The sequence below is a fragment of the Eubalaena glacialis genome, chromosome 4 (genome assembly GCF_028564815.1).
Source record: "Eubalaena glacialis isolate mEubGla1 chromosome 4, mEubGla1.1.hap2.+ XY, whole genome shotgun sequence".
Classification (NCBI taxonomy): Eukaryota; Metazoa; Chordata; class Mammalia; order Artiodactyla; family Balaenidae; genus Eubalaena; species Eubalaena glacialis.
In genome coordinates this window covers 177,614,024-177,629,698 of record NC_083719.1, presented here as the reverse complement: position 1 = coordinate 177,629,698, position 15,675 = coordinate 177,614,024, and the positions used below count along the sequence as shown (strand labels likewise).

At 46.3% G+C, this 15,675-nt stretch overlaps 1 protein-coding gene across 3 annotated transcripts in view; it reads left to right on the top strand.

The window, feature by feature from the left end:
• Positions 1-15,675, top strand: part of CACNA1A (calcium voltage-gated channel subunit alpha1 A) — a 235,705-nt gene that overhangs the window by 470 nt on the left and 219,560 nt on the right. The window lies entirely within an intron of this gene.

The following is a 15,675-nucleotide window of genomic DNA, read 5'->3' as shown; positions in this document are numbered from 1 at the left end:
GGTACCGTGGAGGCTTGGGGTTGTGGGCACCGGGGGAGTGGATTCCTCCCAAGGACCGATTTCAGAATGAGGGCTGGGCCCTGGGGTCGTACAGGGGCCTTTAGAGCCAGTTCCTGATGGGTCAGAGTTCTCCCCGAATGAGCGTAGACCAGGCCGGGGCCTGAGCACTCTGACCGGGGCAGGGGAAGCATGGGGTCCTTGGCTGGGTTTCCTTAGCCGCCCCTCGCCGGAATCCACGGTTGCCTCCAGAGCTGGAGCTCAGTCCCAGCTCTCAGGCCTCTCCACCCCTGCTTGTCCGAGGTTGGGGGCTCCCCTCTCAAGGAGGGTGCCTAGGGGTTCCCAGGGCCAAGAGCCGGTGGGAGAGCATGTGGTGTTCACACTGAGGGGCCAGCACTGACCAGAATTAATATCCCGGGATGGGCCGCTGGCCAGGAAGGGATTGGGGGCATTTTATTACTCCCCATGTCTGCAGGTTCCATTTCCTTCCACCCACTGATTAGGGACCTCATCATCTTTTGAGGTGTAGAAAACATCCCGTTTGCCCCATCTGGGGCCCTGACCTGGAAGACCCAGGATGAGCTACTTCAATAAGAAAGATAGGACAAGAGGAAATGAGGTGCTGGGTCCTTCCTAGGGTGCCGTGTTAGGCCTTGGGTTGGGATCTGCTTCTTCCACCCTAGAAACCCGGGAGGGGACACCAGGAGAGTCAGCATCCATGTGGACATCTTGGGCAGGTAAATGCCTTTTTTTTTTTTAAATTAAAGATCCAGAGGAAGAAAGTGGAGTACACATTTTCCTCTGTTGAGATGCTATCAAAATCCAGATCCCCTTGTGTTTCTTTAAATTCATGCCTGCTTGAAATAAACCTTGAGGAGGGCTTAACATCTGTTGAGATGTAGGGAGGCAAGGATGGGTAATTAGTTGGGCTTTCTAGCAGTTATCTAAGGATGACCCAGATTCCAAGTAGGGTGACGAACCCTGCTTCCCAGGCTGACTGGCCAGGGTGCCATGCCCAAATGTGCCTCTCCTCGGCTCGGTTCCAACTGGCTGCCCTCGGAGTAAAAACGAATGGGGCTGGTTGGGCCCATGGGCTTCATTGATGAGCCCCCATCCTTTTTGTGTATGGTTTTGACAGTTATATACTCAACAGGGCTGAGCCCCAGGTGGTCCTGGGGTTGCTTATTTGAGGAACACGTTGGCTGGTGGATTCACTTTTAGGGGGGATCAGAATTGAGCGAAATTTTGCCTACTGGGTGCGGAAGCTGTAACAGGGGGCTCTGAGGTTTTGGAGCGTGTGTGAGCAGTCTACTTCTAGGGTGGTGAAAATTAAGAGGTTCAGCTGCTGTCTTTTTGGAGGGGTGTACCCCTAATCACGATGTCATTTTGATTGGTGCCCAAGGCAGGAGCCAAGTCTTTGCCTCCTAAGTTTCAACCTTGTGATGATCTGTTGAAATGCTCAGGGGTCTTGTAATCACTCTGCCTGTCTCCCCCCAATCCCTGGAGGAGTGGGGGGAGGCATGGAGAATGGCACTGTGTCAATGTGTGCAAGATCAGATACCTCGGGGGTGTCCAGGAGGGATTCACTGGGCTGACAGGTTTCTGTGTTGAAAATGGCTCTGGATCGCCTTCTGGAGCCTGGATTTGGAGTCTACTAGGAGGAAAGGAAGAAGGTGGGAATCCTAATGTGTCCTTAGCTCACCCCGGTCCAGCCTGAATCCTGCAGATCAGAGGGCTGTTGGGTAGGGAAGGGATGGCAACAGTCCCTCGGAAGGAGGGATCTTAAGAGAGGGATGCAGGTGAACTGGGAGTCCTTTGGAGGTTTTCTTTGGCTTTCTTGCTCTTGGGAGCTTTGTGATGAGTTTGTGCATTTTGCTTTTTGCAGCCAGTTTTTGTTCTCTCTTTGGCCTGAGGCAGCAAACACATTCTACAGCCCCACTCTCAAAGGGAAAGCTCTCCATCCCCCAATCTGTCACCAACCGGAGTCATCCAGGACTGAGCTTTCTCTGGGGGGGGGAGGTGATGAGAGGGGTGGGGACAGAGAGATGGGGGGCTGGATAAGGGCATTGGGGCCAGTGCAAAGAAATGGACTGTGGAAACACCACAGAGTCAGGGTACCAAGGCAGAACATGGACTTGAGTATCTAAATATTTCTGCCATTAAAAAAAAAAGTGTTTAAGTACTTATTTAGAACTTTTAAAATAAAGTCTAATGTATATATATACACACATGGGAAAGTACACAAGTCAAGTCCAGATTAGTAAGTGAACATTCATGCCACTGGCACCCAGGTCAAGGAAAAGAATGTAACCAGCTCCCCAGAAAGTCCCCTCCTGCCCCCTCCCAGTTACTCCCCCGATAAGGGTTACCGCTACCCCGACTTCTGACCCCATGGGTTCATTTGGCCTCCTTTTGAGCCTCCTGTAAATGGAGTCAGAGGCTGTGTTCTTTTGTGCTGGGCTTTTTTTTTTTTTTTTTTTTCTCAACAATCTGTCTGTGAGATGCGTCCATGTCACTGTGGGTCGTTGTTGGTTGTTCCTTCTCATCGCTGTGTGATATTTTATTGTTTGACTCTCCCACAGCGTACTTCTCCGTTCTACAGTTGAGGGCCATGTGAGTCATTTCCAGACTGTGCATGTTTTTGGTTGAACTTCTTGGGGAGGCGTTTCTCTTGAGTTTATACCTAGGAGTGGAATCGCCACTGCCGTTCTTTGATGTGCATGTCGCGGAACATGTATTTGGAAATGGCGTTTACTGAGGGTTGCAGGTGAGTGGGCAAAGCAGGTTCGTCACCGTCACGTGGAGGAGTCAGTCAGTGGCTGTTCCATGAACTTGGCTGTGCGCTCCGAGGGCCTAAGAGTGTTACTTCCAAATGCAGATTCCAGCATGGCACGCTGGTTGGAGGGAGGGTGCAACCTTGCATTCCCCATGGTCACGGGCACTTTGCCACTGTGATTCCTTCCCCTTCTGCACCCCACTTCCCTCGGCAGCTCAAGCTTGAAGCCATCAGTGAGAATTAAGGGGTTCTCATGAATTTCATTTGTCTCTAAGTCAGAAAACCCAAATGGAAACCTTTGATGTTCAGATTTCCATTGGTGCTTTTCACTCTTGGAGGATTCCAGGCAGCAAAGCTGTCTGGATCACACACCTTGGTTCCGTGTTCTCCTCGATTGGAAGTCTGATTTAAATATGGCTGTGACGGGCTCTGATGATGGCTTCTAAAGAGCTCAAATCTGTCAGCTCAATAAGGCACATCTGTCAACCTTCCTAGAGCCCCCACTTAATGCCGCTTGTGCTTCTGACGCGCTACCAAGCGCCAATGTGAATGTCATCTTTCCCCAGTCCTGCTGATGCCAGCAGATCTTGCGCTGAGCATGGTGTAGGAATTTGGGCCACGGACTCAGGTCTGTGTTATCACGCTCCTTCTCCTGAAGTGCTTGCAGGAGTCCGGGCTTTCATACCCTTGTTTTCGGGACTCTTAACGAGAAACCCAGAGTCTCATCACATCAGGTAACCCACGGACACTGGCTGATTGGCACCCACCCCCTTGTTGTTGTTTTTTATTTTTAATCAAAGACTCTCTAAAGAGGAACATTCTGCACGGGAAGCAGAGGGACCCCCTGGGAGAAATTGGAGCATATTATCAGTGTCTTGGCCCACCCTGAAAAGTAGGTTGTGCTAGAAGGGCAGGAAGGAATGACTGTATAATTCTTCTACTAGATCAGCGTGGCAGGTACTTCCAGAAGGGCAAAACTCTGGGAAGTAGGAATTAGCATGTTTTTTTTTTCCCTTGGGTTTTTTTTTCCCCCTGCAAAGGTGCGATTCCTCCTCCGCAATCCCCAAATCTAAAAAGCTCTGAAAACCGAAAGATCAGCTCATGTAGGGGTTAAAAACCTACCTTGAACTGACCCAAATTTACATGCTTAATTTACAGTCTTAAATTTATCCCACTTGGTGTGCATTTTGGTATATTTCACTGAGGAAACTGTAGATATGCTTGATTATGGGGTGCTGCTCCCGGAGACCCAGTGGGAGTGTTATGTATACATTGTAGCACTTTCCAAACTTTCCTGAGTGTGAAGATTGCCTTGTTAAAATGATTATTCTGGTCCAGCAGATTTGGGGTGGGGTCTGGGATTCTGCTTTTCCAACAAGCCTCTGGTTACACTTGGAGTATCCAGGTCACATCATAGATGCATCCTGTTATCTTTTTTTTCTTTTTCTCAAAGACCGGGTTTATTGCGGTATAAATTACTTCCAGCAAAATTCACCCTTTTAAGCGTAAAGTTCTCAGAGTTTGACAGATGCATGCAGGCATGTAGCCACCACCCAAATCAAAATGTGGAACAGTTCCATTACCCCACAATATCCCCTAGTGACCCTTTGAGTCAGCACCCCCCTACCCAAGTGCCTTGCAAGCACTGATCTGTTCTCCATCCTTATGGTTTTGCCTTTTCTAGGAGGTCGTATAAATAGAATCATATCGTATGTAGTCTTTGGATTCTGGCTTCTTTCATGCAGCCTTTGAGATCCGTTCATGTTGCTGTGTGTATCAGTAGCTCATTCTTTTGAGTAATTGAGTAATTGAGTAATATTCTATGGGATACCTGGACTGTTCATCGATTTCCCAGGAGATTTGGGGTGTTTCCAGGTTGGGCGATTATGAATAGAGCTGCTGTAAACATTGGTGGATGGATTTTAGTGGGAACTTTGGGAACGTACATTTTATTTCTCTTGGGGAAATAAATACCCAGGAGTAGGATTGCTGGGTTATATGGTAAGTATGTGTTTATAAGAGACTGCCAAACTGTTTTCCAAAATGGTTGTGCCATTTAACATTCCCATCCCTGTGATTCCCTTTAAAAACACCAAGTTCTAAGCTCCAGAGCACAACTGGCCTCGAGGGTTTAGCGTAAAGGGTTGTGGATGTGTAGAAAGTAGAGGAAGTGGTAGCCTTAAGTTACAGTCAGAGAAATGAGAAAGGGTGAGGATGTCATTTGTAGCTCTGTTCCTGCCCTGATTTGAGGTCTAGCAAGGGAGGGGGGTCTCTAGTGTGGGAGAAGGGGGTCTCTGGTTGGGGGGTGCTTTGGTCCTGCCACTCGGCAGTAAAAAGCAAGCTCCCCGAGGCCATAAGACCTATACCCATCATGCTACTCACCACTGCCACCCCATCACGCCTGGCACACAGTAGGCACTCCATTAATGTTTGTCCAGTGAGTGACAAAAGTGCTTCTCTTCACCCAGTTGCCAAATCTTGGAGATCTGATTCACCTATGTACCCATGTTTTAGCTTTTCAGTGGGTTTTAGGTGTGGCTCTTGGAGTGACGGGAGGGCTGTGTGTGCATGAGGGTATCAGACCAAGGAGGTCTCTGAAATGTTAGTGCTTGAGAAATTGGGGAGCAGTGGCTCCTTGAGAGTGGAGTCTTCCTTCAGGGGATGTTGGGGGGACATCTGTTGGGTACTTGGGGATTATGTACACCCCCCCCCCATTGCCTCCCCAGTAGCAAGCACAGAACATGCACTCCTTCAACAATGGAAGACACCACCAGGAAGGTTCGAATGGCTCACACTAGCCAGGCTGCCTTGGGCATCAGAGCCTGTTTCCTCATATACATGATGAAGACGTTGCTTCTGATAGCATGTTCCTCGGAGGACTCTGGAGGAGGTCACGTGGGGTCATGCATGAGAAATGCCCAGCACAGTGTCCGGCATGGAGAAAGCTCCAAAATGCATGAACCATAATATTGGAGAGTACTTTTTGCTCCTTATGTTCTTTTTTGGAAACTTTTTGACTAGAAACCAGGCTCTTTGGGTAGGAGTGGGAGCAAAGGGCCCCTCTGTTGACTGGCCAGTTTGGATTTATTAATCTGAGCGTGGCACTCTTTTTTTTTTTAATTGAAATATTTGATTTACAATGTTGTCTTAGTTTCAGGTGTACAGCAAAGTGATTCAGTTATACATATACACATATATATGCTTTTTTTCAGAGTCTTTTCCCTTATAGGTTATTATAAAATATTGAGTAGAGTTCCCTGTGCTATACAGTAGGTCCTTGTTGTTTATCTGTTTTATATATAGTAGTGTGTTTATGTTAATCCCAACCTCCTACTTTATCCCTCCCCCTCTTTCCCCTTTGGTAACCCATTTGCATTCTCTTTTCCCTCTGGAAGCTTTAAGGGAGGAAAAATGTATGCCCACTTGACCTATTTTTCTGTTCTCTTCGGTCTGAGATAAAATTGTCTTCTTCTCCCTTGATCCCTTCCTCTGTGGGTGACTAGGTAAAGGAGTTTTAAAATGTATAATTAGCTTCCCTGCCCACCGCCACCCCCCCTCTCCTTCTTCTGAGCCAAAGGGTCCAGCCCAGGATGGAGGCTGCAGGCCTAGGACAGTTGCTGTGGCCGCCCCAGGTGACTCCTGAGAGTTTAACAATAGAACCCTGCTCAGCTTTGGGCTTAGAATGCATCCCCCTCTTCCCCCAGTTTCTGTCTTTCTTCTTTCTCCCCTCTCCCTCACTTCCTGGGAGAATAGAGAAGGCAAGGAACATTCCAGGAGAGGGATCCAGGTGGGTGGGCTCAGCAACTTATGTTTCAAAAACCACTGGGCTTTAGTCCTTGTCTGGGTAGGGTGACCAGATGTCCCAGTTTGCCTGGGACTGTCCTGGTTTTAGCATCTTGAAAAATCCAGCAGTTCTGGGCAAACAAGGAAGTTGGTGACCCTACTGGTGAGTTCTTAACAGTCCAGAGAGGAAGGGAGCCAGAGATGGTGCCAATGCCCAGGAAAGGAGAAGATAGGTAGCTTTTTCCCTCTGAAAAGCTGAGACTTTATCTTGGAATGAATTGTGCTTTTGGAAGCTGCTTATTTAAGGCAGCTAATGCGAGAGAGATCCCGGCTCTGAAGCGCGAAATTCCAGAGTTAAATACGGATCAAGTTTTGTCGTCTCTCTTGGGTCAGAAGCGGCTTTATCTTCTTTTCAGCCTGGGAGCATTTTTGGGTCTTCCTTTAAGGTGTTCCCTGCTCAGGTTGGACCTGGAACTTGGGATTAGCAGCCCTCCCCCCATAACACTATTTAGGAGGCCCGCACCCCACCTCCTGGGAGCAATGAGGGAAACTCAGTTTCGTCACCCACCTGCCAGTAAATAATAATCACACTGTTAAGTTCTGTTCTCATTTTAGGCCTGTGCGTAAAATATTATATAGTTTTAAACCAATTTCAAGAGTATTTTTATAAAGCGGCATTTGCAGGAGGGCTAAGTCTGATCTTAAGAATAAATGGACGTATTCGTCTTGAATGAGACATTGGTATAGACCTAGAACTTGCTCTGTGTGGGGTTACACAGTTTCTGACCTGCCATATTCTTTTATCTCATTGACCTTTATTACTTCCTTTATTAAGAATGATGGGCATGGGCACCTCTGCTGACTTTCACTTTCTGCTATGAAATGTTTGTGGCGTCCATGGAGGGATGTGCTTGTCTGAGCAATAGCACCAGGGGTGGAGGCTAAAAGGAGGAGAAGAGGTGGGGAGGGGAAGTAATATAGGGTGGAGATGAAGCAAAAGGCTTGGGGGACAGGTGACCCTGGTTGCAAATCTCAGCTCTGGCTCCCAGTAGCTGTGCCTCAGTCTCTTCATCTGTAAAATGGGCGTAGTAGTCCTCCATCCAGGGAATTGGAGGATGAAAAGATACTGAAAGCATGTGGTGTATATGATCACTCTGTAAAAAGTATAAGAATGGGGGAAAAAAAAGTATCAGAATGGACAGACTGTATACTCCCATGCGGCAAGGGCTGGGTCGGTTGTGGTCACCACTCTGGCCCCGTGCTTGGCACCTACAGTGGCTGAATATATCATTGTGGGGTGTTTTCTTTCGCCTCAGGTTAACAGCCAGCTGCTTTAATCCTGTTCTGAGTTTACAACGCACTCTCAATATCGTCTCTCCTTTTACTTATCTTTCCTTATTTATTTTACTACTATATGGAAACACTGGTAGACCCACCACTGAAGTCAAGAACTAGAACAGTGGTCCTCAAAGTGTGGTCCCCAGCCCGGCAGGGTCAGCATCACCTCCTCTAGGGCAGAGATGCTTACACTTGGGCGTGCACCAGTATCCCCTGGAGGGCTGTTGAAACACTGGTAGCTGGGCTTCGCCCCCCAGAGTTTCTGATTCAGGGGGTTTAGCGTGCAACCTAAGAATTTGCATTTCTAGCAAGTTCCCAGATGCTGCTGCTGCTGGTTTGGGGAGAACCCTGAACTAGAACATGATCAATAACTTACCTCTACCTGTAGCCTCCGACCCTGCCTTTGCTTCCTGCCCCTCCCCCACTTCACTCCCCCAAAGGCAACCACTCACTCTTGGATTGTGTGTGTCTTATTCTCTTTCTTTCCTTCTTTTTAAAAAAGTGTTATCACATATTTATATATGCCTTAACTCTGTAAGTTTCACTTTCGTGGTTTCTGAGCTTTTTAGCCTTCTGGAACTTGCACTGGCTTTTTTTCACTCAACTGTGTATTTCTAAGATTCATCTCTCTTATTTGAGTATAGCTGTAGGTTATCTATTTTTCTCTGTATAATATTGTATTCTGTGATGATACAACAATTTATCCACTTTCCTGAGTGATGGACATTTGGGATGTTTCCAGGTTTCTTGTTTTTTGCTATTATGAACGGTGCTGCAGTACTGAATAAATAATTTTTGAATGAATGAATTCAAGGTGTTAATTTTAGTCTGTGTACTTGGGAATGTCGCTTCAGCTAGAATCAGCTGAGATTCATCAGCATTTCTGGAACACCAACCATCTGACAGGCACTGGCTAAGCCATTTCACAGTCTACCCATTATTATCTCTAAGGGCTGGGTCAGCCAGGCAGCCCCTGTTCTTCCTTGTCTTCTGAAAGTCAGCCTGTGTTTTAGGCATTGGCAATTGCTACAGTAGTAGAGAAGCAGCAGGGCTGAGTTGAGAGCATGGATTCTGGAGCCAGGGGGCTGGGGTTCAAATCCCAACTCTGCTGGTCGCTAGCCGTGTGACCTTGCTCAAGTCATTTAAGTGTTCTGTGCCTCAGTTTCCCAGTTTGTCCACTGGGGATTCTAATAGCACCTATCTTGGAAGATTAAATTAGTTAATACATGTTATGCTTAGAAAATAGTGCCTGGAACTTAGCACTATATGTGTCTATATGTGAATGGATGGATTGATGTATCAACGGATTCATGGATGGATCAATAGGAGGAAAGACGAAAGGATGGGTTTATTTGGGTGATCTCTCTGACCCAGTGCTTGGAATAGTGTGTGACACATAGTAGGTTCTACATAGTATTAGTTATTATTATTCTGCCTTTTCTTGCCAAGGCTCTCAACTCCCTTGATCTCTGTTATTCTCTGGCATCTATCTTGTTAACCCATTCTCCTGGATGATTAACTAAACCACCATCGCTCCAATGTATAATCCAAGGGGAAAACAATCACAGGGTCATGTTGATTGTAGATACTAGAATTCCATGATTCCAAGGCCCAGGCAAAATTTTCCTCATCTCAGAAATCCTTGTCTATATTTCTAATCAACTTCCTCTCCCATTCTCTACATCCCACTGCCAGGTTCTCTCCAGTGCCAGACTCTCCAGTCTGCCCACAGCTCCCCCTTCCTCTAACCATACCCTACTTTCTAGCCTTGCTTTAAGAGCATCATCTTTGAAGACATCAAAGACTTCAAACCAGTGAGAATAGGCCGGCTTCTGTGCAGTTCTAACAAGGACTTGGAGCATTTGGGTCTTGCACAAATTGGAATAGTCAGAAATGTTTGTGGATTTGAATTATTTTTGGAAGAGTTGTTAGAATGTAACATTTTAAAAGTTTGGCCTGTTCCTAATCACAGTGGAGTCTTTTAAGTTAAGGATCATCAGTGGATATTTGTGGTTTAGAGAAGAGAAGTATCTCCTGCAGTTAGTGTTGAATGCGTGGGTGGATGGAAAGATCTGTGGATGGTTGGACAGATGGACAAATAGGTGAATAGGCTAGGTGGGATGAAGGAAGGCAGGATGGATAGATGAGAGAAAGAAAAGATGGACATATTGGATGGATGGGTGATTGGGTGGGTTATAGGTGGGTGGATAAGTATTGATTGGTGGGTGACTAGATGAGTGGTGGACGGATGGATGATGAAAGGAAGAAAAGATGGACGGGTGAACACATGAGTGGATGAGTAGATGGCAGATGACTGACTAGACTGGATTGACAGGTAAAAAGATGGCTGGGTGGATGAATGGATGGGTGGACGGATGGATGGATGGATGTTAGATATAAGGGTGTATGGAAGAGTGGGTGTCCATGTCTGGGTCTCTCTGATATTTGGTGTTCTTATTGGCTTGGGAATGACCAAGTCCCTCCACTTACCGCCCTCAGTGTCAAGTGAATCTTGCATGCTTTGTGAAAAGCAATAAGATGGTATGCTTATGTCTTACTCTCTACTTAGAAAGCTCCTTGAGGGTAGGGAACAGTGATTTACCTTCCTCACATCCCCCACCAGTTCCCACACTATATCATGCATGAGTGTTTGTTAACTGAGTAGTGATGAGGAAAATAAACAGTGTTCTTTACAAAGACTATTAAAATTCTGGAAACACTCTGGTTTTGTTTATTTCAACACTGGGACCAGAAGTGGAATTCCTTGGATTTTGCTTCATTGGTGAAGAGTGGTGGGCTAGTGGAATATCTCTCTTCCAAGTAGGTTGGGTAAATGTCCCGGATGCTTACTCACTGCCAGAGATTGCAGATTACAGATGTACTAGGTTCTACAAGGCCCCTCATGATCTAGTCCCTGTTTTGTCTTTGATCTCATCTCTTCCATTCTCTACCCCTTCCACTCTGTCTCAGCCCCACTGGCCCTTTTTGCCCACAGCTAGCTTATTTGCATCTGTAGGCATCTGTACTGGCTCTTCCCTCTACTTGCATCACTGTTTCTCCAGGTCTCCCCATGGCTGATTCCTTCTCTTCATTTAGGTCTCAGCCCAAAAGTCACATCCTCCAAGAGGCCTATCCTCTTCATTTGTTGAACACCTGAAATACAAAGAAGAACATAAAATATATGTATACTCTCCTATCCAGAGAGAATCTCTGGTGACTTTTTTTTTTTTTTTTTAATTTTGTTTATTTTTGGCTGCATTGGGTCTTCGTTGCTGCACACGGCTTTCTCGAGTCACGGCAAGTGGGGCTACTCTTCTTTGCGGTGCACAGGCTTCTCATTGCGGTGGCTTCTCTTGTTGCGGAGCATGGGCTCTAGGTGTGTGGGCTTCAATAGTTGTGGCCCGCGGGCTCAGTAGTTGTGGCACACAGGCTTAGTTGCTCCACGGCATGTGGAATCTTCCCAGACCAGGGATTGAACCCATGTCCCCTGCATTGGCAGGCAGATTCTCAACCACTGAGCCACCAGGGAAGTCCCTGGTGACATTTTTATTTATTTATTTATTTATTTGGCTGTGTTGGGTCTTCGTTTCTGTGCAAGGGCTTTCTCTAGTTGCGGCAAGCAGGGGCCACTCTTCATCGCGGTGCACGGGCCTCTCACTATTGCGGCCTCTCTTGTTGCGGAGCACAGGCTCCAGACGCGCAGGCTCAGTAGTTGTGGCTCACGGGCCTAGTTGCTCCGCGGCATGTGGGATCTTCCCAGACTAGGGCTCGAACCCGTGTCCCCTGCATTGGCAGGCAGATTCTCAACCACTGCGCCACCAGGGAAACCCCCCTGGTGACATTTTATGGTTACATTCCATACATTTTTATGGATATAAACTTTTCTGAACACATTTCCATGCCACTAGATATCCTTGGACAACAACATCAGGGCTACCATGTATAGTTGTACAGAGTTCACACTGCACAAGGGTATTGTATCTCATATCATAGGCATCATAGAGCTGTACATTTATTATTTCAATTTCTCAGATGATGAAAGCTTCAGTATCTTGTTCTAGCAAAATGAAGATATTATGACAATTTTTTGACAGATGGACCTAACAACTTGAAAAAGGGGAGTCATTTAAATTCACACAGTGGTGCTGTATGGGTTGGCAGCAACCCCAGAAAAGACTGTTGTTAATATCTGATGACATTCCACTTTATGGATATATCATACTTCTTGTAATCCTCCCCAGTCGTTTGTTTTGCTTGTAAACAACAGTGCTACAAACATCTTTGTGCATAAATCTCTGTCCAAGGTGCTGATTATTTTCAAAATAAAATTCTGGTCTAGAGATGTCACTCAAGTCTTAAAACTGTTGCCACCACTTTCCTTGACTATGTAAAAGAGATTTTCAGACCAAGTGACTTGAAATTTAGGAAGCTGAGGAGGAGTAGGGAAAGAACAGTTGATTGGTTTGGAATTTTTCCTAGGTTGCATGTAAAACAGTGCTTTTGAACTGGGGGTGATTTTTGCCTTCCAGGGGACTTTTGGTAATGTCTGGAGATACTTTTGGTTGTCACGAATGTGGAGGGTGGGGTGCTACTGGTACTTAGCAGGTAGAAGCCACGGATGTGCTGAGCATCCTAAAATGCACAGGACAGCACCCTCATCCCACCCCCAATAAACAATTATCCAACCCAAGATGTCAATATTGCTGAAATGAGAAATCCTGATGTAAAAGATATCACGGATTCCTTGGAGGAGAGTGGGTGGATTTAGAGTTTGGGGGTTACTTAAATTTTGCTTACAGTTTCTCTTCCTATCTGGGTGTCTAAGCCAGCTTTCTCTGAACTTTAGATCCCACACTATCAGCAACAGGCTTGCTACTGACAGATTCGTTGATGTAAATATAGATGAGTATATAGAAGGAAATCTCAGCTGGAAAATGTTGGAATGAAAGCTGCTGCAACCTCCCTTTCTCCCTCCTTCTCCTTCTGTTGCCCAGTTTTTAAATCGTGTCTCACTTTCTTTGGGCTCCTGGCATGGTGAGTACTGCTGGTAGAGACAGTGGTTCTCTGTTCCTTTAGTCCCCACACCCAAGGTTGGCCTTGGACATGTCCAGGACACCACTGAGACAGATTAGCTTAGAGATGTGAAGGGGGAAAGGAGTGCATTCTGATAAATTCATTCATTCATAAATGTTAACTGAGCACCTACTATGTGCCAGGTGAGTGAGGGGAGATGAGGGCAGGAAGGTGACAAGCGTAGATTATGTGGGCCACAGTGAAGATTTTTATGCCAAAGGAAATGGCATCATCATTCCCATTTTCCACCTGGCACACCTATACTCTGTTTTCCATAAGAAAATAGGGCCCTTTGTGTCTACACAGTGTTTTGAGGGCTGCTGTATTTTCTCCAATACTAGCTACACTGCAGTGAACTCTGCTGTGTTGATGTCTTTACACACGTCTGTGACTGTTTCCTTAGGACAGATTCCTGGAGGTGGCACAGCTGGGTCATATGTCAGGCTTTGGGGCCAGGCTGCAAGGAACAGTTAGTCTGTGCCTTTTCAAACTCCGAGGTCCCATTGCCCTGATTGTGTGGCCCAACTAGATTGCGCTTGATTTTATATCTTCACCAATCAGGTAAGTGAAAAGTGGAATCTATTTGTGGTGCAATGTGCATTTCTTCAGTTCCCAAAGATGCAGAGCATTTTTCAAATCCATATGGGCTGTCTGTATTTCCTTCATGATGTTCCTGGTCACACCCTTGACTCTGTTTTCTCTAGGGACATTCTTCATAGATATCTTTCGGGGAGGTTGCACCAGGTTCTATAGACACTGAGGGGTTCTGTGGCTCTGTGTTGTGTTCGAAGCAGTATAGTGGTTAAGAGGGAGGGCTGTAGAACCAGGCTACCTGGGTTCAAATCCCAGCTCTGTTTCTTTCCAGCTGCATCATCTTGGGCAAGTCACTTCACCTCCCAGTCCTCAGTTTCCTCATCTGTAAAATGGGCATAAAATGAGTTCCTGCCTCATGGGGTTGTTATAAGGCTCAAGCAGCACTTAGAACAGTGCCTGGCACACAGTGGGTCACGAATAAGAATTTGCCCTCATTATTGTTATGGGCCAGGCATTAGCTTCCTCTCTCCTCCATACAATAGTGTGTGTGTTTCTGTGTGCCTTTGTTGGTGCACCTTTTATTTCAGGGTGCAATAGCCACCACGTGATTAAGAGCAAGCTCTCCAAGAATTAGTGCCAGCCATGGCTCTTTTAACTGACCAAACAGGATCTCCCGTGCTTCCCCCCCCCAAAAAAGCAACTGGGCCATTTTTCACATTCCCGATGGGTTTCCTTTCCTTGGCCCCTGTGCTTGTTCATGTCTGGGATTTCACTAGACCTCCAGTAAAGATGAAGTGTCATATCCCAGGAGAGAATGGAAACTGACTGCCTTTTCAAATCTAGTTAGTAGCTCCTCTTTATGGAGAGCTTATGAGCCCTCAGACTCTTTGACTGATTTAATATCAGTCCCAAGGGCTCAGTGGGTTTATTTTTGCCCCCATTTGACAGATGTTGACACTGAGGCTCAGAGAGTAAAGTCACTTGCCAAGGTCACACATCTATCATGTGGGGAAACTTCATGGGACAGGTAATGGCATGGCAGGAACAAAGGCCCAAAGGGGCAGATGCTCAGGTCCTGCCTGGGAAAACATCTGTGCTCCAGAGAGGTTGGCATGCCTATGGGAAGAGATGGTACAAAGGAATAGTTAAGGGACAGAGTGAAGGGACATTGAGGTCAGCCAGTACTAGGTTCCTCTCTGACAGTGATGTTGCCTTTGGGAAGTTACTTAACTTCAGTGATCCTCAATTTCTCCATCTTTACAATGGACAGAATAATATTTTCCACCCAGAGATGCTGTAAGGATGAAATCAATGGTGAATGACAAACATCATGCTCGGCACAGAGTAAATGCTCGACAGGTAGCTGAAGTTCTTTGTTTTCTCCTTAGTACAGGCACTGGGACACAAACACACACAGACAGACACAAACCCCTGCCCTGGTGTGGCTAACATTCTAGTTGGGGAGACAGACCAAGGACCAGTTAAAGGTTACAGTTTGTGTGGTTGGTTAAGTGCTGTGGTGCAAAAATAAAGCAGAGATAGGAGATACAACAGGGTGGTGAAGACAGAGGGTATTGGTGCTGAGAAGCTGAGCTAGGAGGAGACCTGAGGAGAGGTGTGGGCTTGAGTTGGGTCACTCTGGAGAGCACAGAAGTGAGGGGCAGCTGTAGTGAGGCTGGAGGTCTCTTTCATAGAGGACTCTTGTCTAGAGAGTGAAAGGGGTAGGTTGGGGAGACCCAAGGTAGGGCTGCTGAAGGGAACCGGTGAAGTTTCCAAGCAGGTTAGCGATGCTAAAAGAAAAAAAAAAAAAGGAAGAATGGAGAAGAACCAACTTCCTTGCTCCTCAAGATGTCTTCTCATCCTGTATCCCTTTGGGTCACTTAAAGACATAAGCAAAGAGACCGAGCTCAGGGTTATTTTCAAGACTCTAGGTTATTTATTAAAATTCGAGGATATCATTTTTTCTAACCTGTTGGATGTCTTGTGCCTTTCTTCCCTGGAAGGTTGTCTAGACCTGCTATGCCCCAGTAAGGTAGCCACTAACCACACATGGCTATTTCCACTTAAGAATTCGCTAAAATTAAATAAACTGAAAAAGTCACTCCCTTAGTTGCAGCAGCCACATTTCAGATGCTCAGTTGCCACATGTGGCTAGTAACCATTATACTGGACCA